Source organism: Ceratotherium simum, chromosome 30 (genome assembly GCF_057802395.1).
Source record: "Ceratotherium simum simum isolate JZ-2026a chromosome 30, ASM5780239v1, whole genome shotgun sequence".
Lineage (NCBI taxonomy): Eukaryota > Metazoa > Chordata > Mammalia > Perissodactyla > Rhinocerotidae > Ceratotherium > Ceratotherium simum.
The window spans coordinates 20,818,363-20,843,912 of record NC_141929.1 but is presented as its reverse complement, the minus strand read 5'-3'; positions in this window follow the sequence as shown (position 1 = coordinate 20,843,912).

Below are 25,550 nucleotides of genomic sequence, written 5' to 3'. Positions count from 1 at the left end.
CCCATGGCCTCTTAGCTCCAATTTGTAATATTAAATAAATGCTCCCTCTCAACTGAGGGCAGGGGAGAAGCAAGCAATTTGGGGGTTACCTCTTCTTTCTCCAATACTCTCTTTTTTTCCATATACTCCATATTCTTTACTACATCTGGATCAGATTCATCATGACCACTGTACAAAATTTTGGTGTTTTTCCTCCTATTTTGAGGTAGCAAAAGTGACATTCCATTTCCAATTCATCCTCCCAGGATATGAAAAAATTCTCAAGTAATTTCTTGAAATCTTCATGACCTAAATAGAATTCCTAGACAGAATTAAATCACTAAAAATTAAATGCAGTTATTAAAGTTTATTTTGTTTAATGTTATGAATGCAGATACAATACAATTCTGATACAATAACAATTCTGCAAATATTATAATTGTGATATAATCTAATTTCTATTATTCTGTTCTGTATTATTATTTAAATTTTATAAACATTGGTTGGCTCAGAAAGGAAATAATATTCTTCCTAAAGTTATCTAGCTAATACTCTCCATATTTGTCTTAGCTGTTACTCTCTCCCTATTTATTTGTTAATTGGAAATATGTTAAGATGATTTAGCCAATAAAATTAACTTTCACAATCAAAATTAATTATTGCAGACTTTACTCTTCCAATAATTTATACTGCAAACAATTGATAAAATTTCTAAATATAAACAAAAAGATTTGGTTCTATAATACTTGGAGAATGCTTACCTATATTTGAAAGTGAATATTTAGATATTGACAATAAATACAAAAGATAGACATTCTCATATTATTACTTAATTATTATGTAAATTAGATGTGATGGTAACCTGTGAGATCACTCAATTATTGGTGACTCACAATTTCATGGATTCCAGAATGACACTGAACTAAGCATTTGGCTGTTCAGCCACCCAAAGCTGAATACCAAGGTCAAAGCCAGGCTTTCTTTCATCCTGCATCAGTGAGGGTCCAACCGGGGAAACAGGATCACTTGAATGGAATTAATGCAGAGAACTGGTTATACAAGTACGGTGGTTAATTTCATGTGTCAACCTGACTGGGCCACAGGGTGCCCAGATGTTTGATTAAACAGTATTCTGGGTGTATCTGTGAGGATGTTTCTAGATGAGATTAAGATTTGAATTGATAGACTGAGTAAAGCAGATTGCCCTCCCCAGTGTGGACGGGCCTCATCCAACTCATTCACGGCCTGAAGAGAGCAAAAAGGTGGAGGAAGCAAGAATTCTCTCTCTGCCTGACTGTCTTCCAGCTGGGACTCCAGTCTTTGGACTCAGACTCAGGCTGGAACTATAACCACCAGCTCTCCTGGGTCTCCAGCTTGCCAACTGCAGGTCTTGGGGCTTCTCGGCCTCCATAATCATGTGAGCAAATTCTTTATTATATATATTTTTTATATATAATTATAAAATTATAAAATATGTATATAAAAATATATATAAATAAAATCATATATATATATATACACACACATACACGTGTGTGTATATATCCTATTGGTTCCATTTCTCTGGAGAACCCAGACCAATACAATAAGTGATAGAAGAGCTGATAAGCCAACCAGGGGACAGTGATGCATCCAGAGGTTAGAAACAGCAGGAAACTGCCACCTTGGCTGGAGGGACAGAAGGAAGAGGTGATGTCACTGGAGCCTAGGGCTGGGGTGACCCAGTGGAAGCTGGAAGCTGAGTGGACCTCTATGGCAGGAGCTGGAACCAGAGTAGACACAGCCACTGCCCAAGAACCCATGGGAGGCAGAGGAAGGCGGAGAAATACTCCAGCTTGTCCCTTCTTCCTGCCCTCCAATCCCCTGCAGAGCATGCAGAGGTCATCCAGCCCCCTGGCTAAGATAGTGGACTCGGGGAAGGATGAGAATGGTCTCGACCACAAACAGGCCCAGGACCAACGCCATCCCTATAGAGTTTCTTATCCTCATGACAACCCTAAAAAGCAGGTGGTTTCCGATTGCCAATTGAGTAACTATAGTTCAGAGAGGTGAAATGACTCTCCTAAGGTCACACAGCTATTAGATGGTGAGGTTTAACACCACAGCAACATAAAGATCTTAAAATGGACAATTAGACATCCCTGCTCTTTAAGGTATTTTTCCAGCTGCCTTGGTACCCAAGTCCTTTCTCCTCTCCCCTCCCCCATGCCAAAAATCTGGTTCATTTCTAATAGAGAAAGGCCCTTTTTGCTTCACTAGCTTCTTAGAGACCATATCCTCAGGGCCTCACATTCACCCAAAGGGGCCCCTCGAGGGATTTTCCTATGCAAACGAGTCTCCTCTCTAAAAGAAACTTGGTCCTAGATGTCCAGATAATCACTTCTTTGGCCTGCTTCATGAGTAAAATTCATTTGAAGTGCTCTGCCACCAAGAAAAATGATGAAAAACCAGTGCCCCAGACAATCCTCAGGCCTCTTTCCAACCCTTATATTGTGGTTCTAAGAAGGCCTAGAGGGAGGAATGTTTCAAGCTGGTCTCCAAGGAGGACTCATACTCCGGGGTCCCATAGCCAGGGTCAGAGGACACAGGGGTCTTTGTTTCTTTCTTCTGAGGCACAAAACAGTCCCCCCACCTCCCTCCCAGGAGTCGAAGAACAGCCAGGAGCTAGACTAGGTCATACCCTGGATCCCTCCTGCATCCTCTGCCCTAGAAGTAGGATGGGCAGGCCCCTGGCCACCCAGCCAGACACTTCCCCGTATCCCCCCTCTCTTTTCTCACTTGCCCTATTTTTATTATAAAAGTAATACAGCAATTGTTATAAAGAGTTTAGAAAATCCAAAAGGAGACAGAATTACCCCTAATCCCACCACCCAGAGGCTACCGCCATTAGAGATGCTTTCTTTTCTAGTCTTTTTTCTCTGCATAATAGACATCTTCCCGTCTGAAAGTGGAATCAGGCTGGACATGCAGTTTTGTGTCCTTGATTTTTCCATCTCCATGGTCATGGTGAGAGATAGAGCGGCAGATTGTTAGGAAGCAGTTGGGGTTCAAGATCCTCCAGTGCCACGTGGGCAAGTAAGTCCTGGCTCTCCACCTTACTGGGCTACCATTTCCCCATCTGTAATGTGGGCATTATTTCTGACATTGCACCTGCATCACAAGGTTGCTGGGAGGATTAACTGGGTTATTCGTTGCAAAGTGTTGAGAGCAGTGGCTGGCCCATTATAAATGCTATTACCATGATTATTATGTTTCCATGGCAGCAAAAATGCACGGGAGCATCATTTTAAATGGATACACACTGTTCCATTGAATGGATGGATGGATGGACATAAGTTACTTGACCACTTCCCTATTGTTGGACTCTCAGGGTCTTTCCAAAGTTTTGCTATGCTACCCAGAGATAAACAACCTCACGCATAATCTTTTTTCATCTGTTGATTTAGCTGACTTCTATCCCAGAAGAACAATTGCTAGATCAAAGGGGAGGAGTTTGTTTACATCTCAATGCATGATGCTGAATTGCTCTTTGGAGAAATTGTGCCATTTATATTTCACTGTGGTTGGGAGAGACCCTGCAGCGGACATTATCAATATTATCAAGTAGTTATTTCATTATTATTGCTAGTTTTGACTCAATGCCAAGCAGATGGGCCGTAAAGGATATCTTGTCATTTGAGTTGATGTGTTTTCACTTTAGCTACCTCAGAGAAGCCCTTCTGCCCCATTTCCCAGCACTCCCCACCACCACTCACATCTTTTCTTCCCATACATCCTGGAAAGGACAAAACATCAGTTTTCCAGCCATCAGCTGAGATGTTTAAGAATAGCTGCTCCCAGGGGGCCAAGGTCACCAAATAAGCCCACAATGTGGCCATCCTGATTGCTCTTGGAATTTGGCAGCAACAGTGGTGATACCAAACCTCTTAATCTCAAGTTTGTGTGTCCAATGCGCAACAAGCCAATCACTGAGACATTGCTGCTTGGAGATGGAGAAAGGTTTATTCGAATTGACCAAAAGGAGAAGGTGGGGGGATAGGTTCTCTCAAATCCTTCTTAACAAAAGAAAACAGGAGGTTTTATAGAGCTAAGGGAGGAGAGGTTTTATAGAGCTTGGCAGGAGGAGTTTTGGAGAAATAAAGGGGAAATCTGTATTTCTTTCACTCCAGATAAGCCCTTGGGCAGTCAGACTTCTGGGCATCAAGGGCAGCTGGGGGCTGGTTATCTGGTGATCGTAACTTCCTTAAAGGCATTCTTTTTCTTTTGCAAAACAAGCTCATAAATCCTTATGACCCTTGAGTCACCCCTCAGGTTAAACAAGAAAACAGCAAGTTAACAAGATTAACTTGTTTTCATCTGTGTCTGTGTTGGGAATAAGGTCAAAGGGTAATCATGTTCTTATTGAAAATTTACAGTAACCTTCAGGTACCTGGCTTCCGCGGCAGCAGTCAAAAGAAGGAAGATGAACGCTCTCCAAAGTACTTGGAAGAAAGGCTTCTGGGACCAAAGCTCAAGATAAACTAGGACGGGTGGCATTCTGGAGGACACCAGGTGAGTGTTTCCACCCAGAGGAGGCGCAGGCAACACCAGGGAGGTTCAGGTCTAGAGGAAGCCCTGCAGAGCCGAGGGCTCAAGGGCCACAGGAAAGCAGGAACCAGGTGTGGGATTTCCATCCGTGGCTACTGGGCTCCCTTGAGGCCACCCGAGTGGATACTCAGTATTTTACCCACATACCAATGAAAAAAAAACTTTTCAAAACTGTGGCTATAATTAGAGTCTGCTCAGAATGGGACTGAGAAAATAACCCTGCAGCATGTCCCAGCCGCACAGGGACTCACAGCAAATGTTTGCAGAATAAATAAATCAACATAGTGGGGAAAATTGGTTTGGGATTTGTCAAAAGTTCTGATTGAACTGAACTCTCTTGTCAAGACTTAAGAGATCATTAACGGATGCACAAATCAATATGATTTCACTGGCCGTGATGTGCAAGGCACTCTGTTAGACACACGGAGACAGGAGAGAAAAGGACAGATGAGCCCTGCCCTCAAAGTGCTCCTGGCTAGGGTTGTACATAACAACGTGCCCTTGGGTTTGAGTCCCAGCTCCCCAGTTCAGTAGCTGAGTGTGTGGAGGCAACTGTCATCATTTAGAGTCTTTAAGCCTCAATGTTCTCGTCTGTGAAATGGGGGCACTAACAATAACCACATCGCAGAGCTGGGTGAGAATAAATAAGATGAGGCTGGCAACATGCCTGGCAAACGAATGGATAATAAAAGGCAGCTGCTGTTGTTTTATTTTATTTTTATCCAGAAGGAGGAGAAGAGGCTGCTGCTCTGATCAGTTCCCCAGCTCTAGGTAAACTGCTCTGCAGCAGGAAGACCAACTCCAGGATTTAGGGCCCACCCTATCATCTTATCTTACATCTTAATTACATCTGCAAAGACCCTATTTCCAATAAGATCACGTGCACAGGCCCCAGGGGTTAGGACTTGAACGTATCTTTTGCGGGGGACACAATTGAACCCACAACAACCAGGAACACCCTTCCCTCTGATATCCGCATGGCTCACTCACACTGCTGCTTCAGTCCAGGCTCTGCTCAACTGTCACCTCCCCAGAGAGCCTTCTGGACCCACTTTATCTGAGGCAGCCCTCACCACCCCATGCCCTCCCCCTGCCGTACTTTTCGCCATAGAACTTGTCACTACCTCCATATTATATATTTTAATCTTTGTCATTGGTCTCCCCCACTAGAACATAGACTCCCTGAGCGTGGAGGTTAGTAGAGCATATAGTTGGCGCTCAATAAATGTTTGTGCAATGACTGAGACAGTGAGAAATGGTTGTTTAGTCTCTCTGCTGGGGTCCTGTAGGACACCCATGCTGCAGCCCAAAGATTCTTCTCATGCTGGGGGGACACTACGGTAGGCTGAATGATGGCCCCCCAAAGATGTCCACATCCTAATCCCCAGAACCTGTGATATGTTACCTTATTTGGCAAATTGGACTTTGCAGATGTGATTAAGTTAAGACTCTTGAGATGGAAGATCATCCTGGATTATCCAGGTGGGTCCAACATGATCACAAGGGTCCTTACAAGGCAAGGCAGGAGGCCAGAGTCGGAGAAGATATGATGACAGAAGCAGAGGTTGGAGTGATGTGCTTTGAAGATGGAGGAAGGGGTCACAAGCCAAGGAATGCAGGCAGCCTCTAGAAGCTGGAAAAAGCAAAGAAACAGATTCTCCCCTGGAGCCTCCAGAAAGAACACAGCTCTGCCCACCCCACAATTTTAGCCCAGTGAGACCCGTGTCAGACTTCTGACTTCCAGACCTGTAAGATCATAATGCATTTGCGTTGTTTTAAGCCACTAAGCATGTGGTGATTGTTACAGCAGCCAGAGGAAACATTGCCTCCTTGTTCTGACTCTTCCCGGAGTGGCTCCTCCTGGGCCAAGCAGGTCTCTACACAGCAGGGATTTGCAGGTGAAGACCCAAGGCCCAGAAAGGTCGAGGAACTTGCCCCAGTCACACAGCTGGGGAGAGGCCAACCCAAGATTTGAGCCCGGTTTCTCTGCCTCTGAAGTCCTTGCTCAGGCCCCAGCACCAGAGTGGAGGGTAACTATGCAGCTTCAAGTGGCCCGCGAGACAGCCTCAGCCCTGCCCCAGCCCCCAGCAGCCACCCTGGGACCACACAGAGCCGGCCGTGTGAGGAGGGCGCTGTTTCTAAATGGCTCATTCTGGTGGAAATGCGTTTCGAGTGATGTTTACAGTGTTTATGGACACATGGGGCCCCATGCAGTCCAGGCTGTAAACCGATTGTTCGAGAAGTAAAGTAGAGCAGCCTCCAAGGACAGCCCCAGAGCCCGGGAGAGGGGCACCGACCAGCCAGAGCGTGGAAGGAAGGACGGGAAGCCCCCAGTGCTCGCGGGCCGCAGAGCATCCTCCTGCTCACATCTCTGGGTCTCGCAACAACCCGGGGAGTCCTTATTACCTCATTTTACAGGCAGGAAACGGAAGATTGAGGAGGGAACTAATTTGCCCAAGGCCCCACAGGGAGGAGGCAGAGCTGGACTTGGCATCCAGCATCTGAGTAACTCAAAAGCTGACCCTTAACTCTGGCCCCAAGAGTCTCACACCCATGACTGTGCCGGTAGAGGTGAGAGGGCAGAGTGTTCCAGAGCTGCTCCACTTGGCGTCGCACTCGTGGTCAGGGCCGTGGCCCTGTATGTCCCTCAACACCACTCTATCACGTGTCTCCCCGTGTGACTCTAAAGGCCCCTGGCGTGTTTTCTAAGAGAGGCTAGAAAACAAACTGAATCCTACCTTCATACACCCACAATGTCTCTCCCTCACACATACACATACCTACCTGCACACACACACACATATACACACATACATACACCCTAATGCACACATACACTCACAGACACACACCCACACACAGATATGCTCATACATACACTCACTGAGATACACGTAGGCACACTCATACACACATGTACTCCTGTAAACACACACTCAAAAACACTCACCCTCATGCACACATACACCTATGTACATTCACACACAACACACAGATGCATAAATGTTCAGACACATGCACACATTCTCACCCTCACACAGACCCACACACAGACAGACACGCATGCACATTTACTGACACGCACACATTCCCCCAACACACACTCACAGTCGGGCCATGACTGCTGTTTCGGAGACCCATCTGCTTGTATTTAGGAAAATGAAACAACCTCAGCCTATTGTTGGCTCTCCTGGCAGAAAGACAGACTATAAAATCCTCAGCTTAACATTATCTAACCCCCCTCCCTGGCTGTTGACTCCCCTCTGATGCTGCCGTCAGGCACGTCTGTTTCCGCATGACACGCATGTGATTTTGGAGAAATCGCAGGATTAGTCACCTGGCCTTACACGCGTCCTGCTCACCCAGAATGGGGCTCCCCTGGGCCCAACGCCATCTCTCTGAGCATTGCTCCAGCGTGGCGGGTTCCCCCCTCCTACAGCAGACGAGGAATGGAAGGGCTGTGAGCACTGAGGCCAGGAAGAGCTCAGCCTCTCCCCAGCCGCAACCATGGGCGTGGACCTCCTCAGGATCCTTGGTTTCTCGCTGGAGTCCGGGGAGCAGGACAGAAGATGCTAAAAAGCAAATGGAGGTGGTTCCAGAAAAGGTGTGGACACAGGGAAGGCAAGAGAGAGGAAACACATGGTGGCTGATGTAATTCTGTGTCTGGTCGGCTTTTACAGGGCTGAGCAGTTCTGAAGCCTTGCTTGTTAAAGATCCCTTTGCTGCCCCTTTTTCAGCCACTCTGGGGTTGACTGTCCTCTCTTTGAGGCACTTATTCCCAGGAACCACCAAAATGAATTCCGTGTATACACAGAGGCTAATATTTTTATGTTAAACCATGCAAGACCCCTCTGCCAACCAGGTGGAATCCTGCGGCTGTGCATTCTTGTGAGAGGCAGGAACACAATGAAGCTTAAAATAAACGTTCAACGACCAATCCCTGGAGAAATAGGGTATCAGCCTTGGCTTCTGGAAGGAGCTGGGGGCAGAGGCAGATGGATCTGAGCCCAAATCCCTGCTCTGCCACTTACCTACCAGTTGAGTGGCCTTGAACAAGCTTCTTAAGTCCTTGGAACCTGGGTTTTCTCATCTCTGAAATGGGAACACCACCAGGTCCTACATCACAGGGTTTTGAGAGGACCCAATGACTTGCCGTATGCAGAGCGCCTCGCACAATGCCTGGCACACAGTAGGTGCTCATCAACGTGAGACCCACTCCCCTCCTCTGAACACTTACCAGCCAGTCCTGGCACAGGGTTGTGGGGAAGGTCAGCTCTAAATCAGACTCCATCCGGGCTGGGAGCCTGGCTCTGTGACCTTGGGCAAGTCACTTTGCCTCGAGTGCCTAGGCTCCCTCCTCCCTAAAGGGGAGAAGACAGAAGTACCTCTAGGAAACTGTCATGCACACCTCAGAATTGCCCCCACGGAGCGACTCCCTTACCCACTAAGGGTTGGTTGCTCCCGGGGAGACAGCAACCCAGGCATGGCTGAGCACCTCTACCAGCTGGAGGATGCCCTCGGGCACAGAGACCTCTGTGCTCCAGGTGGAAGTCACTGCTGGGTTTGGGAACTGTCCACCGAGGCTGCAGGTGACATTAGGTGGACCGAGGGCATAAATGCAGGGCCTGGGCCAGGGCTCATGACCCCTCCCTGGGAACTTGGGGGTATGGTGCTGGGCACTCCCTAGGCCCTCAGATGGTTTCTGGATGATGCCCCTCTCTGTCAGCCTGGGCCCTGGCACCTGAATGGGGTGACTGAGGAGCGTTTAATGGAGGGAATTGTGTGTACATACTCATTTCCTAGGGCTGCCGTTAAAACAACAGAAATTGATTATCTCCCAGTTCTAGAGGTCAGAAGTCCAAAATAGAGGTGTGGGGTAGGACCACCATCCCTCTAAAGGCTCCAAGGGAGAACCTTCTTTGCCTTTCCCTGCTTCTGGAGGCTCCCGGTGTCCCCTGGCTTGTGGGGTCTTCTCCTCTTCTGTTTCTAGTTTTTTGTTTTTTGTTTTTTTGTTTTTTTGTTTTGTGAGGAAGATCAGCCCTGAGCTAACATCCATGCTAATCCTCCTCTTTTTTTTGCTGAGGAAGACCGGCTCTGAGCTAACATCTATTGCCAACCCTCCTCCTTTTTTTCCCCAAAACCCCAGTAGATAGTTGTAGGTCATAGCTGCACAGCCTTCTAGTTGCTGTATGTGGGACACAGCCTCAGCATGGCCGGAGAAGCGGTGCATCGGTGCGCGCCCGGGATCCGAACCCGGGCCGCCAGTAGCGGAGCGTGCGCACTTAACCGCTAAGCCACGGGGCCGGCCCTCCTCTTCTGTTTCTTATAAGGATTCTTATCACTGGACTTGAGGCCCACCTAGATAATCCAAGATGATCTCGTCTTGAGATCTTTCATTTAGTTACATCTGCAAAGACCCTTTTTCCCAATAAGGTCACATTCACAGGTTTCAGGGCCAAGATCGTGGACATGTCTTTTGGAGGCCACTATTCAACCAACTATGGGATAATTTACAAAAGTGAGGCAGACCAACAGGGATGGCGGAGCAGTCAGCACCCCTGGGCCTCTGGGGTGAGGGAGGGAAGGGGACCGGACCCTGGAGGGATCTGCACGTGCAGCTGCCTGGCACAGCCACCCTCAACCCTCAGCTCAGCAGGGAGGGAGCAGGGAAGAAACACCCAGTTCTCCCCATTCTGTCCCCAGCCACCTGCTGCTGCCTCCTACCGGCCAACCTGAACCCAAAGCCAGAGGGTGGGGGAGCCCGGGGCATGCGGCCATGGCGGACAGCTCCAGGGCACACAGCAGCATAGAGAATGATCTGGAAGGGCAAATGTGAATATCCTGCACACCCCAGTTTCTTGTTTCGAAGTCCTCTGGTGCAAACAGTTTCCTGGTGAACGAGCATCTCATTAGAGGAGAAACAGATAAAAACTGGGTACCTGTTGAGCTTGCATTTCCCTCAGTTGCTCCAGACTTTAGCCTCTTGTGTCAAACTCTTGAACCTTTTCTCACTCCTGTCCTAAGTCCATGATGTCCCCAGACTCCAGGCGTGGCACCTTGTGGGACCAGGCCAGACCCCCAACCCCCACCACGCAAGAGAGGAAGGGACAAAATGAGTAGTACTGAGGGGTAGGACAGGGGAGTCTATGGTCCTAGGACTGAGCCGGGTGGACCTGGCCATATGTTCCCCACCGTAGACAGAGCAAGGAGCCCAGAGCCAGAACACAGCCTGGCCCAAGCCCACTGCCAAGGCCACACGTCCCACCCACCCCTGCCCAGCACTCGGGAGCCAGGGCATCAGGAGCTGCTCAAGATGAAGTCAGTGGCCTGGAACCCACCTGGAATCCCAAAAGGGTCCTGCCCCACCAACCCTCCCAGACTCCACCCAGAAGTGTCACCTCCTCACCCAAGACCACGGCACAGAATCCCACCCCAGCTGCTCTGCCCTCCCACACGAAAAGCAAACTTGCCAATCACTTCTGTGGCTGCTTCAACAAGTACCACAGAACAGAATATACTGCAGAAAATCACACATATATACCGCAGAAATCACACGGCTGCTCCAGGAGGGGCCAGCAGCCCTCCAACTACTGTCACATAACCTTCCCCAACTTGATCTCCCTTATCTTATCTATAATAGATAAATGCCCAGCCCCCGGAAGGGAAATTTTTTTAAAAACCAAGCATAATAAACCAGAAAGGTACCAGCTGTCACCAGCAAGAAGCAGTGCCCACCAGTGGGCTCAGAGCCGCCCTCAACGGCCCCCACGGGACCCCCAGTCCAGGGAAGAGTGTTCTGGAAGTCCCCCACGCACTCAGTCTAACAATTATGAAAAGCCTGCTCTGAGCCAGGCTGGAAGAGAGGGCAGCGCAGTGCCTGCCGTCCTCCGGCAGCTCCCGGTAAGGGGGAGACTGCATCTGAGCCGCAAGCAGCCAGCCAGGAGAAGATGTCCTTGTCGCCCGGACTGTCGTGGGCACGGGCCCTGGATCCCTCTCCCATCAACCTGCTGTCAGCCACTTGGAAGGGCCCGGGCAGGCTGGCCAGCGGGAGCCTTGGTCAAACCCACCCTCTCTGCAGGAGCTGCACATGCTCATTTTGCCTTGGCAGAGACAGGAGCAGCGATGTGCCAGGCCATCGTGGCGGATGGAAGCACAGAGCCAGCAACTGAGGGACGAGTGGGAAAAGGCCGCCCGTGGGCCTTGCCATCTCCTGGTTGGGCACTAAAGCCCCCACTGCAGGCGATTCTCAGAGTGAACTCCTGAGACACGAGAGGCTGGGGCCCTGCTGCAGAGGCCACGGGACTCCAGGAGAGAAGGGAGGCCGCTAGAAGGAACCCAAAGTGAGGGGGCTTCTGCCCTGGGTCCACTCTGGCCCCCAACACCACCAGGGTGCTGTTGCTCTAATGGGGAGCACTGGCCTTTTTATTTTATCCATCCAAGGTCCCCGTAAACCTTCACCTCAGGCTTGGGGGAAAAGGGCAGAGCTGCCAGTGAGGGGGTAGCTGTCCCTGGCTGCCCGCGCTTAACTCCTGATTCCACGTCTTGGACAAGTCACTTACCCCACCTGAGCCTTGGTTTCCTCATCTACAGAGCTGAGCTAGTAATGGGACCCGCCTGAGAGGGTTGTGCGGTCTAATGGGATGAAACGTGGGCAGTGCACACGGTAAGTGCTCATTAAATGACAACTGTCAGCATCATTACTATTATGATTTTCAAATGGGGAGCTGAGGGTCCAGGTGAGTGACACCCTACAACACACAGCAGGAAAGTGAGTTGGGAGACCCCAACCCCGGGCCCCGCTCTCTGCCAGCCCCACTGGGTGCCTCCCATGGGAAAACCTCCACATTCTGCATCGACACGGCTCCGTCACAAATAAGAGGCCTTTCCAGTCATCGGGGAGGCTGAAGACCAGCTTCCTGGACACAGATGAGCCCAGAGCCCTCCTGCGCTGTCATTTCAGGGAGTATCCTGGCTGTGTGACCATGCCTCTCTGGGCTGGATTCTCCCGTAATAAGATGGGGGCTAGAACTAGATGGTCCTGCCGCTCTCTGTGACCAGGGAACAATCCATTTCAACCCCAGGCCCCCGTTCCCTCCTGTGTCCCACGCCTCCCAGCCCCCATCGAATCTGGACACTCTGGCACTATTTAATGAGGCTCCTTGCTGCTTGAGGTCAGAGCAAGAGATGTCAAGTTGCTGGAAATTTTTAAGTCGTGGAAACAAAAATTTCAGGGGAGAGGGTGGAACACGAGCAGTTTTCAATATGTATTTTTAGGACCCTGTACAGGCCTGAAGTCCCTTTGATTAGTTTAGAAACAAAACCACATGTGTGTCTCAGGTCTGCCTGATTTAGACGTGGGCGTGACTGGACTAAAGACAGTTTCCCCTGCCGGATTTTCTCATTTGTTGGGAAAAACCAAAAGTTTCTTCAGAACAAAGACAGTCCCCTCCCCACTCCCCCAGTCCTCATTCCATTCTTTTCTTTCTCCTTGGCCTTCCCTCCCTGCTCTGCGGGGGTGTCTGAGGGCCCCTGGGAGGTCTCCAAAGCTCGGCATCCAGCCTGAGCCCCGCCCCGCAGCTGAAGACAACTGCTTCCAGATGTGTGCAGGCCAGGAACGGCCCAGGCAGCCGGCTGGAGGGCTAAGTGGTGAAGACCCAGCCCAGGGGCCACCCGCCCACCTCCTGAGCCATTCCTCTCAAACCACGTCAGGAAAGGCTCCAGAAAGATTGGGGTATTCACCCCAGGCTCTGCCGAGCCAGCTTGAGGGCTCACACCCAGCCCACACCCTGTCACAGGCGCACCCCCTGGTCCTGAATCCCATAGGAAGACTTCACCCAGCTCAAGACAGCCTTCCCAGTCTGTAGGAAGGTATGTGCATCCACGTCGCGTGTGTGTCCACATCGTGGAGAAGCGATGACTGTGGGTCTGCCCAGGTGGAGCCCAGTGAGGCCCCCTGATCTCCACCAAGTGGCCAGGCACAGAACCCCGCAACTCTCCTATTCAGTAGATGTTTTTAGGCCATTTCCAGAGAAGCCCAATGAGCTCAGAAAAATCAAGGGCCAGAGGGGAAACCCGGGTCTGTGTCACTGCACAGCCTGAGTCCTGAGCCTCGTCCCAGCTTCCTCCGGCTCCACTGCACAGGTCCTGTGGGCAGCGTTGGGGTGGGCAGGGCACGGCTGGTCAGCCACACCTGGGGCGGGCAGACAGCGAGCTGGGGCACCGAAGGGCCCTCCCATGCGCACAGGTGGGGCCCCGGCTGAGGGAGGTCAGGACTTGGGGACCTACCGCCCACACAGACACACAACCGCATGCATGCACACACGCATCTCCACCCCCTCCCGCCTCCTGTCCTTCACAGCCTCCCATGGGTGGTTTTGGAACTTCCTGTCTCTGCCTCTTGCTGTAAAGGACTCCCACTTTCCAGAAGTGAACAGCATATAAATGATGACTATTAACGTGTACTCGTACCCCCAGGCAGCACAGGTATGGGGACACACGTGCAGCTCTCACACAGGTTGACTCACAGACACATGCACTCCCCTGCAGCCCGGGCCCCTACAGCCTGGGGCAGGTCAGCCCGTGCCCCCCAGGGCACCCAGACACCAGTCCATAAGTCCAGAGTCTGGGCAAAGGGAGAGGGACATAAGGAAAGAGATTCAGAAGGAAAAAAAAAGGGAGAAGGAGAAAAGAAGAAAAAAGAGAAAGGAGGAGGAGGGGGAAAGGACGGAAGGGAGGGTGGTCTGGAGCAGGCCCCCTCTCGAGCCCCAGTGAGTGCACAAGGTGTAGCCCATTTACCTCCAGGTCTGGAATCAAACGTACAAGAAGTCAGATTTTTATTAGCTGTGTGACCTTATGCGAGTTACTTAACATCTCTGAGCCTCAGTTTCTTTTTCTGTAAAATGGGGATAATATAGTAGCTATGTCAGAGAGAAGCACAGAACACACGGAAGATGTTCAATGAAGTTGGAAGACACACTGAACAGGGTTCCTGGAGGCCCAGGTGAGGCTGTACACATCCCATGCCAGGCATGTGGTGAGTGCTCCAAGGACATTAACTGCCATCATTTCTAATATTACCGTCATCTTTATCACACGCCAGGCACTGCTCTGGGTGCCTTTGCAGCCATTATCTCATCTGACCCTTCAACAATCTTGCAAGGGGTTATATCATGACCCCTATTTTGCAGATGGGTTAGGCAGAGGCCCAGAGAGGCAGAAAAATCATTTGTTCAAGGGCTCGCAGCTCGCAAGTGGCACAGCCATGAGGTAAGAGCGACCCGGAGCCTGTGCCTTGTCCACACATCACTACAGGGCGGGCATTTCAAGTTTAAGTTGTGGTTTTTAAAAATCAAATTAAATGAGGGGATAATGCTATTAACTAACACTTATTGAGCACTTACTGTATGCCAGGCCCTGTGCAGAATATGTTTATCCTTGAATCCACACAATGACCTCACGAAATAAGTATTATTATTATTATTATTATCCTTATTTTTAAATTGAGGGGACTGGAGCACAGAACGGTTAAGGAATTGGCCCAGGGCCACCAGCGGCAAGAGAAGGATGGAGACGTGCTCTTAGCCACTCGGCAGGAGACACATCCACCTCATATAGTGATATGAGGAACAGTCTCTAAGACATTTTTTAAAAATATATTTTAAGTCAAAAGCAAGGTGCAGAACAGCCTGTCTAATGTGCTCTATGTTTAAAAGGAGACATATGGACATACATGCTTTCCTCTGCGCAGAGTGTTGGGAAGCTATGCAGGAACATAGTCATAACTGTTGCCTGCGGGAAGGGGAACTGGGAGGCCGGGGTCAGGGATGGGGAGAGAGTCGCACTTTGTACGCTTTACATTTTTTATAGATGCCTTTAAAAGTATGAACGTGATGTCCCCCTGTTCAGAAAAATGATTTTCATTACTTTGTCGGCTTAATGGAATCCTGGTGTTAGCATGTACCTCAAGGGGCTCAGGGAGGAGGCCCAGGCACGGACGGAGGCCCCTACCCCTCCTCCCTAAATATGAGCAGGAAAGGGCAGCATGTTCGCATCCGTGTCCACTGTCTCCAAAGGAGACTGGCCGTGGCTCCAGGGTCTTGCCCTGTGACCTCTGCTCCAAGCCCAGGACTCAGACGACAGAGAGAGGCCTGCAGAGCCGTGTGATCTGCCACCCTCCAGTTGGAGAAATGAGGCTTCTCATCCTCGAGAGCACTCTAGAACTTTCTATAGCTCACTATTGCCTCCCCCAGGCAGGTGGGCAGTAGGAAGACCTCTGACCTAAGGCCCAGGCTGCCTGCCCTCACTCACTGTTGACCTTGGCAGGACCGGTTTCCCTCTCTGGGCCAGTTTCCCTGCCAATAGAGCAATGGCAGCCTGAGATGAGAGGTCCCTCCCAGCTCTAAAACCTGAAGACCCAGGGACTCCAAGGCCCCCTGCCAGCACCAGGCCCCCACAAGCTGCCCCCACCACTCCAGACCCCACCGCCTTCCTCCTCACAGCTCCCCTCCCCCTCCTCCTCTCCTCAGAGCCTCCCACAGCCCTGAGCCCCACACCCCCCACCAAGGGTCCACACAGACTCATGCCTGATGGGCTCTCAGTTAGATCTGGTCACCAACAGCCTGGTGAATCTTAGCCTAATACCTCAATGGTTCATTTCACACCCATTTCAGGGGTTCATACTCTGAAGGGCAGCTCTCAAAGTTCAGCATCACCAGGGCACTTGTTCAAAATGCAGATTCAGGGCCCACCTCGGAGAGTCGGCTTCACCCAGTGGTCTGGATGGTGTGCAGCAGGGCCCCGAACATGCACAGTTAACAGTCACCCTCGATGCTGATGCAGGTGAGGGGGGCTTCAGGACAGCCCTGCCGGGTCGGCTCTCAGAAGCCCCAAGGTTCTGTCCCCACTCTGGGTGGTGAGGCTGAAAGGGACCCTGAAGAAGGGCAGAATTGGGGGCAAGGGTGACAAGTTCAGGTTTGGACCCATCAAATCACAGGTGCTGTGGGGGTGTCCGGGGGGAGGGTCTGGGGCAGCAGGACCCATGCTCAGGTGCACAGGAGAGCGTCTCCTCCAGAGAGAAGAGACCCAGCATCAAATTCAGAGTCTTCTGCTGAATCCGCAGCGAAATAGAAAGGAGAGGGGAGATGGGAGGAAGCAAGACTGCAGGGAGGAAGGAGAAGTAACTAGCTCTGACGGGGCAAGGAAGGGGACCTGGCTATGATGGGCACCGGGTTCCAGGGCCCTGCGACCCTAAGAACACAAACCAGTAACCAGAAGGCGTGGGGCCGGGGAGCAGGCGCGAGGGGGGCGGGCGGCATCACTTCGCAGATGACAAACGGAGGCCGGAAGAGCGGTAGATCTCAGCCGGGTCCCACCTTCGGCAGGGGAGGGGACGCCCCGCGGTGACGGCGGAGCGGGCCAGGCGGGGGTGGGTGGCGAGGCGAAGCGAGGCCGCGCGCGGTGGTCGCGGTTCGCAGGGCGCGGCGGCAGCTGCGGGGAGGCGGCGGGCGGCCGCGTAGCCACAGCGCCCCCTGGCGGCCGCCGGGACCCCAGCGCGCAGCGGCCGAGTCTCCGTGCTCTCCAGGGGGACAGAAGGTCGCCGACTGCGCCGCCAGGGGCTTCCCAGACACCCCACCCCACCCCTCGAGCACCAAAATGGCTGCCATCTGGCTTCAGGCCCCAAGCAAAGTCTCTCTTCTCTATATATCTAAAAGGGGACAGCAGGTGCCCATTGCTGTCACTCCTCCCAAAGAGGACAGACGTTTCTCTTCCCAGATTTTACCTCTTCTCCCAAACAGTGGTACCTAAATGAGGACTCCCGCATTCCAGTGTGACCCCTGTCCTCATGGGACCTTACTTTAAACTCAGGCAGTGGAGGGCATGTCTGAAAGCTCCCTTTTTCTGTGCTGATTTTAGGGTCCTTAAAGGACAGAACCCACCCTCTGCCCATCCTAAAAACAGCTAACACCTCACCCGTCCTGTGCCAGGGCTGTTCTAAGCACTTCCCAGGTATAAGTCCTCACATCAGCCTATTATTATCCCCGTATGAATGAGGCACGGAGAGGTTTAGGAACCTGCCCAAAGTCACACAGTTAGAGGGGGAGATACTATTTTAATTCAGGCAGTCCTGATTCCAAAAGAGAAAAGAGGATAAAAGGGATGAGGGGAAAAGAAAAAGAAACTTTACTTCTAAGACAGGGCCCTGTGGAGTGCCTGGGGCCTCCATTTTGTGTGGGGGTCCAGCACATCTTGTTGAAAGTTCTCAGGCATCAGGGGTCAGGCGATGGGACCGGGAACCCCAGGGTGGGCTCACCCACAGTGAACTGCCCAGGCCAGGGTTTGGGCAGCTGGATGAGGGATTGGGAAGGTGGGGAGTTCCGCCCCTTCCCCATCCCACCCACCCAGGCCTCTCTGGCCATCTCCACTGGCCTGGGGATAGTCCACAAGGATGGAGAAGGAAAGGGGCTTCTCCAGGGGAAGAATGAAGCTTGTGCCTGTCAGCGTTCTCCAAGCTCCATCAAACGCCTGTGCACAATGGGTCCCTGTAGCTTCACGTTCAGCTGTAGTCCTCCTTCCCCCTGTCCCCAACCCCTGCCAGAGATGCAAGAACAGGAACCTCGCGAGCCATCTGATGTGTGTGGCCTCAAGCTCACGAGGCCTGGGGTCCGTACCTTCCAGAGCTTTTTCCTTTCTGGCTGAGATCCGAAATCTCCAGGTTTTCCAGTTAAGCTGATGTAAACCCACCCAGGTCTCTGCACACCTCTCCCCATGGCCTGTTGTCAGCAGGCTGCAGAGCTGCTCCCAGGGGAATGGACAGGCCCGCAGGGCAGGAAGGGGAACAAGAACAAGAAGGGGGGGGCATCTACAAGACTGGGCTCCCAGACTTAACTAGAACCATCTTTGAGGTGGGAAGACTAACATGGGACCCAGTTTCCTCTCCGTGGGTGAGTGGAGCTGGAAACCAGGCAAGGCCTCCCCTGTGCCAACGGGGCCCCACAGCCCCAGGGCCGAGAGGGGTGAATCCTAGGGAAATCCTGGGAAAGACGAGCACAAGTGGGCGAGTGTACCATTTACACGTACCCCATCCGTCTGATTGTTCCCTGCTACTAACACTACCCTGGAGAAAGAGGCCAACGGAATTGCTTATTAAAACAAATTATCTGAATTTCTCTGCCCTTCTCCCTTATGGGAACTCACCCACCAATTCCCTTGGAATATCCCAGAATTGAAACAGGAATGTGTCAACGCTCAGATACACTCTCCCTTTGTTATAAATGGCTGAACCTTGGTGCAAGGCATGCTGGGCTCTTGGTTCTGTGGACACATGGGGACAGGAAGAGTGTGGAACCGGCAGGAGTGGGGGCCTGAGGGACGCCCTTGATGTCTTCCTAGCATAGGCCATGCCCCTCCCGCCAGCCCCTGGGCCTCTGCACGTGCAGCTCCCTCTGCCTGGCGGCTCTCCCCCACCCCTTTCACCCATTAAGCAACCAGTCTGTCTTCAGCTGCAGGAAAAATGTCACTTCCTCAAGGAAGCGTTCCTGATGCGTGTCTCCCCCGAGTCTAGGGTAAATCTTCCAGGCAGCGAGAGTCGGGGGGCTTGTGCAGGGTTCCCCGAAGGCACAGCCTGAGCCCAGGCCTGGGGTACAGGTAGTTTATTTGGGAGAGGCTCCCAGGGAGCAGGAATGAAGGAGTGGAGAGAGCAACACAGGGAAGAGGAAAAAGATCATTAAAAGATATGTGTGGGCAACAGGGGCTCTGCCGGGACCTCCTGAGGAGCAGGAGAAGGCCCCAGAATTGGTTTCCTGTAGGATAGGAGGCTGGAGATTTATCCACCAGCTCCTGGCCCCCATTGGTTGAGGGTTGCCCTGTGGGGGGATTAAGGCCCTGTATCAACCATATTTTTTTATTTTCTGTATTCTTGATGCTCTGGCATCTACAGCCTTGATCCTGGAGAGACTGGCCCTCCCAGATTGAGCTAATTCCTAGCAAATGACTCCCCTGCGAGCCTGATATACAAACCAACCAATCCAGAGCTCACACCCATAACCATCTCCTTTATCAAACTTTCACACACCCAGCCAATATCCCCCTGCCCTAACTCATCCCAGGGCCAGGTACTGGACAACTAGGGACCACTCCTGGAGCCCAGAGCGCGCCAAAATTATTCAAACTATCAATCCTAAACCTACTCAGCTCACCTACCCTGCCTTGCACATTCCTTCCCATGAAATCCTAAATAAAGGCTCTGGACCGTGGTCTGCCTTACTCCCTCTTCTGCCTCTTGACTGACCCTGGTCCATCCCCACGTGGCCCCATGTGGTGTGCCGCACCTCCTGTTTCGAGGGATCTGTGAGTACAGACTTCTTCCTTTATAACAATCATTTCCATGTCTACATGTCTCACCATACCTGATTAAAACATATCGCAGGTACGTTGTAACACATGCCCCCACACTGCCAGACGTGCACGGGCTGAGAGCACCCCCACAACGTCGGAGAAGGTCTTGGGGCAGAAAATGAACAGGCACCTGGTGCACACGTGAAGTGGACACTAAGAGGGAGGCTGGTCTGAGGTGTCACAGAAATGGCCACCAGCCGCCGTAGCTGGGCTGGAGTCAGAGCTGGCCGAGGAATGTGAGGAGCAGGGCACCAGAGGTGTCTGCTCCATCCTTGTGCTTGTTTGTTTTTCTCATCATTGACCCCCAGTGCTGCGCATAGCATAGGGACTTAATAATTACCTCCTGAATTCATGAATTAATGAGCGACTGAATGGATGAACATTGGAAGGCTGACTCCCAAAGGAGAATGACTAACAGTCCAATATAAGACATATGAAGAGTCCCAGTCCATTAGGTCCAGTGGTCAAGTCCATCCCCAGCAGGAAACCAGCCAGTAGCTAAGGACCCCACACACAGTCCAGTCACCAAAGCATCGAGGCTGGTAAGAGCTGGGTCAGGTGGCAGAGCTGACAGCCCAGTAGGGAAACTGAGGCACCAGACTAAAGGGGTTAATGGGATGCTAGGTCTTCCCCCCAATGCCTTGCATTCAAACAGGACTCCCTCCAAGTGCCAGGGAAGCCTCATGTATGGGTGGGTGAGGTGAGCACAAAGAGGCCCGGAGAGTCACACTGGGAGGACCAGGGTGACAAATCCAAACAGAAATAATTTTTTAAAAATCCATAAATCTCTTTCTCTAGTCTTCAGAATGCTCCAGAAAATCTTCCTTGAGTCAGATTCATCTTCCGGAATGGCCACCACAGACAGGTGGCACAAAGGTGCCACACCTGGGGGGCCATCTTTTACATCATAAACATCATAAATATACATAGTACCATGAACTTCCAACAGATGCCAGTAAAGAGACGACAAAATCAGTGTATCACAACGATTTTCCCACAGATGGGAGTAAGCGTCTGGAGGAGACAGAGTTTTTGCCCAATGTGTTTAATTGGGCTGTGTGGCCTGGTGGCAGATTTTGCCCTTTCTCAGTGGATTTTTCTCAAGCTCAGAAGCCCCACCCCCTACCCCCACCCCAGGTCTCCAGAGTATAAACCAAGGGAAGGCAAGAGTCAACAGACCCACAGGTGAAGAAGCTGGGGTGGGAGTGGGGTGAGGTTGTTTCCCTCTGTATCTCCTTAGTCGCCACCTTCAGCCTCATTCATGCAATAAACACTTGCTGAACTCTGCTAGCACACGGGGGCAGGTGGAGGACACTATGGCCAAGACTGGGTCCTTTTACCCAGTGTCATGGAAAGAGAACTGACTTTACAGTTAGGCAGACCTGGGTTCAAATCCAGCTTCTACTGCTCAGAACACAGCAAGTCATGCACCCTCCCCATTTTCCTCATCTGCATGATGAGGATAATACCACCTGCTTTGCAAGGTGTTTATGAAGATCAGAAAGATTATGTGAGTAAAGTGCCTGAGCAGAGACTGGAACAGAGAAGGAGCTGGAGTTGAGAGAAGGAATGCTGGTTCCTTCTTCCTTCCTTGGCATTATGGGGCTCACTGTCCAACTGCTGCAGCATATATTAGCATATATTAGTTCACTTTGGGCTAGGTAAAGAATAATCTTACAGTTATTTTGCAATGTCACAAAAGTGGTAAAGGGTTTAGTAAGAGAGCCCTGAACCCAGCACATCGCAATGCAACCAGGAGAAAACCTCCCATACTGTGGCTCCAGAATTGAAGAGAGAAATATTCAGCAATGCAACAATAGTAGGAGACTTCAATACCCCTACTTTCAATGATGGATAGAACAGACAGACAGATAAATAAGGAATAGAGGAGTTGAACAACACTATAAACCAACTGGACTTAACAGACGTATACAGAATGCTCCACCCAACAACAGCAGAATACAGTTTCTTCTCAAGTACACATGGAACATTCTCCAGGACAGACCACATATTAGGCCACAAAACAAGTCTTAACAAATTTTAAAAGATTAAAATTATACAAAGTATCTTTCTTGATCACAATGGAATGAAGCTAGAAATCAATAGAAGGAAAACTGGAAAATCCACAAATATGTGGAAATTAAGCAACTCACTTTTAAACAACAAATGAGTCAAGAAGAAATCACAAGGGAAATTAGAAATACCTGAAGACAACTGAAAACAAAAATACAACACATCAAAACTTATGGGATTGAGTGAAAGCAGTGTTCAGAGGGAAGTTTATAACTGTAAATACTTACATTAAAAAAAACAAAAAAAGATCAAATCAACAGCCTAACTTTACACCTCAAGAAACTAGGAAAGAACAAACTAAACCCAAAACTAGCAGAAGCAAGGAGATGATAAAGATTAGAGCAGAGATAAATGAGATAGAGAATAGAAAAACAATAGAAAAATTTAATGAAACCAAGAGTTAGTTTTTTTAAAAGATCAACAAATTAACAGACTCTTAACTATATTAACAAAGAAAACAAAGAGGACACTCAAATAAATAAAATCAGAAATAAAAAACGGATATTATAACCAATGTCACAGAAACAAAAAAGGATTATAAGAGACTACTATGAAAAATTGTACACCAGCAAATGGGTAACTTCGAAGAAATGGGTAAATTCCTAGAAACACACAACCTACAAGACGGAACCATAAAGAAATAGAAAATCTGATCAGACCAATAACTAATAAGGACATTGAATCAATAGTCAAAAACCTCCCAACAAAGAAAAGCCCATAACAAATGGCTTCACTGTAGAATTCTACCAAACATTTAAAGGAGAATTGACACCAATCCTCTTCAAACTCTTCCAAAAAATTAAAGAGGATGGAACACTTGCAAACTTATTCTATGAGGCCAGTATTACCCTGACACCAAAGCCAGACAAAGATGCTACATGAAAAGAAAACTCCATACCAATGTCCCTTATGAACAGTGATGCAAAAATCCTCAACAGAACGTAGCAAACCAAATTCAACAGCACGCTGAAAGGATTATATGCTGTGAGAATTATTCCTGGAATGCAAGCATGGCTCAACATAAAAAAATCAATCAATGTCACACAGCACAGAAGCAGAATGAAAGACAAAAGCCACATGATCATATCGATTGATGCAGAAAAAGCATTTGACGAGATTCAACACTCTTTAATGATTAAAAAAAAATGCTCAACAAACTAGGAATAGAAGAAAACATCTATTTAATTTATATATACTTCTGTATATTAAAGATCATATATGGAAAGCCCACACCTAACATCATACTCGATGAAACTGAAAGCTCTTCCTCTAAGATCAGGAGCAAGACATGGATGCCTGTTCTTGCCACTTCTATTCAACATAGTATTGGAAATCCTAGCCAGAGCAATTTGGCAAGAAAAAGAAATAAAAGACATCCAACTTTTACAATAGCTAAAAAGAATAAAATACTTAGAAATAAACCTAACCAAGGAGGTCAAAGACTTATGCACTGAAAACTACAAAACATTGCCCCAATTAAAGAAGACAAAATAAATGGAAAGACATCCTGTGTTCATGGATTAGGAGACTTAATATTGTTAAAATATCAATACTACCCAAAGGAATCTATGGATTCAATGCAATCCCTAGCAAAATCCCAAAATTATTTTTTGTAGAAATAGAAAAACCCATCCTAAAATTTATATGGAATCTAAAGAGCCCCTAAATCCAAAACAACTGTGAAAAAAAAACAAAGTTCTCTTCAAGCCGAGAGCCCTCAAGACGAGAAAAATGGAGGTGAGCTCCTGAACCAACCTGTGTCTCATTTCATAATTATACAGAAATAGAGCCCACAGCCCACTCTTTGGACTCCTGGCACCTGAGAGGACACAGCACGTGGGGTCACCCAGGGGGGATCCGAGACCACTCCTTGAAATTTCTTTATTCCTCTAACCCACTGGTTCTCAACTGGGAACAATTTTAATCGCCAGGGACATTTGGCAATGTCTGGAGACAGTTTTGTTTGTCACAACTTGGAAGGGATGGGGAAGAGGTTCTACTGGCATCTAGTGAGTAGAGGCCAGGAATGCTGCTGAACATCCTACAACACACAGGACGGCCCACAATAAAGGATTTTCTGGCCCAAAATATGCTGAGGTTAAGAAACTCTATGCTAACCCGGTTATAAACAAGGCTGTGACCAGGAGTGGGAAAGAGGCTGCAGGCAGGGTGAGATAAGATGTCCTTAGTCTTGTCTAAACACCCCCAAAGTTGCCATGAGGCTCAGCTGCCCACCCGGTGGGATGGAAGTTCCTGTGGGCAGGTAGCGCTGCAGAGTCTCCAAAAAGAACTTTCCTGAAGTGAAGAGGAAGATCTCAGAAATGAAGGCAATGATCCTTTGTTCTCTCCAAGCAGAGAATTTCCTGCCCTGCTCTGATGAAGACAGAGCGAGGCCACCCACATTCTGCCAGGAGATTAAGCCAGCTCTAAGGAGGGGTTCTTGGGCCAAAAGGCCCTGAAAATCTACCATCCAAGACCCATCTCCCCACAGGATCCCAAAATGTGAGGTTGTAAGGAGGCAAAATACTCAAACCCAGGTGATCTTTGACCTGGATAAACCAAGGAGAACCTGACACACACAAACACACACACACACACCTGTATGGCCTCATGCACACAGGTGCACAGGCAGACACATGCACAGCCTCCCGGGAGCAGGCCAACTGCTCCTTTGCGTTATTTTTATTAAGGGAACTGATACCCAAAGGAATTACATTCTAGGCCAAGAAATTTGTCCCATGGGAAGACAGACCAAGCCTTTAGTGGCCCAGCCCCATCTCTCCAAGACCCAGGGTTCTTTTTGGGAAAAGCGCCATCTTCTGAGGGGCGCATAGGGAATGGCCCCAGCTATTGATTCATTCATCCCTTCGTTCATTCAAGAAATCCTTAATGCTGAGTGCCTGCCTCCTGTCAAGCACAGCACATTGAACAAGGCACATACTGTCCCTGCGCTCAGGGAGCTCATGCCTCATGATGGGGACAGATCTTCACAATTAGTCACACACATGAAAATGTCGTTATGATTGTTCTAATGTATCTGCCACCTGCTATTGGGCAGCTGCTCTGTGCCAGGAACTGTGCCAGGGGAGTTCCTCACTGTCTCGTTTAATCTTCTCAATAATCTGTCTAGACCTGTGCTGCGCCCTTGGCTCCTTGCTCTCATCACTGCCTCATCCCACCCATCAACTGTCCTGTTCACTCTGCTCCCACTCCTCCCTCTCACCTGTTCTCTCCTTTCCCTCCCCAATGCAGTAAATCCAGCTCCACCAGCGCTAACAGGATGCTGCCTCAGCCTCCTCCCAGGTCCCCTGTGTCTAGTTCCACCCCCTCTAATCCAACATCCGAGCTGCAGTCAGAGGGAGGCTTAACCATGTCACTGTAACACTTGACCTCTGAGTGGCTCCCCACTGCCTTCCAGCTGAAGCTCAAACTTATCAAATGGCCCATCAGGTCCCGTAGCTTTGGGCTCCTCCCACCGTTCACCCCCTACTGCAGCCACACTGAACTTCCGACAGCTC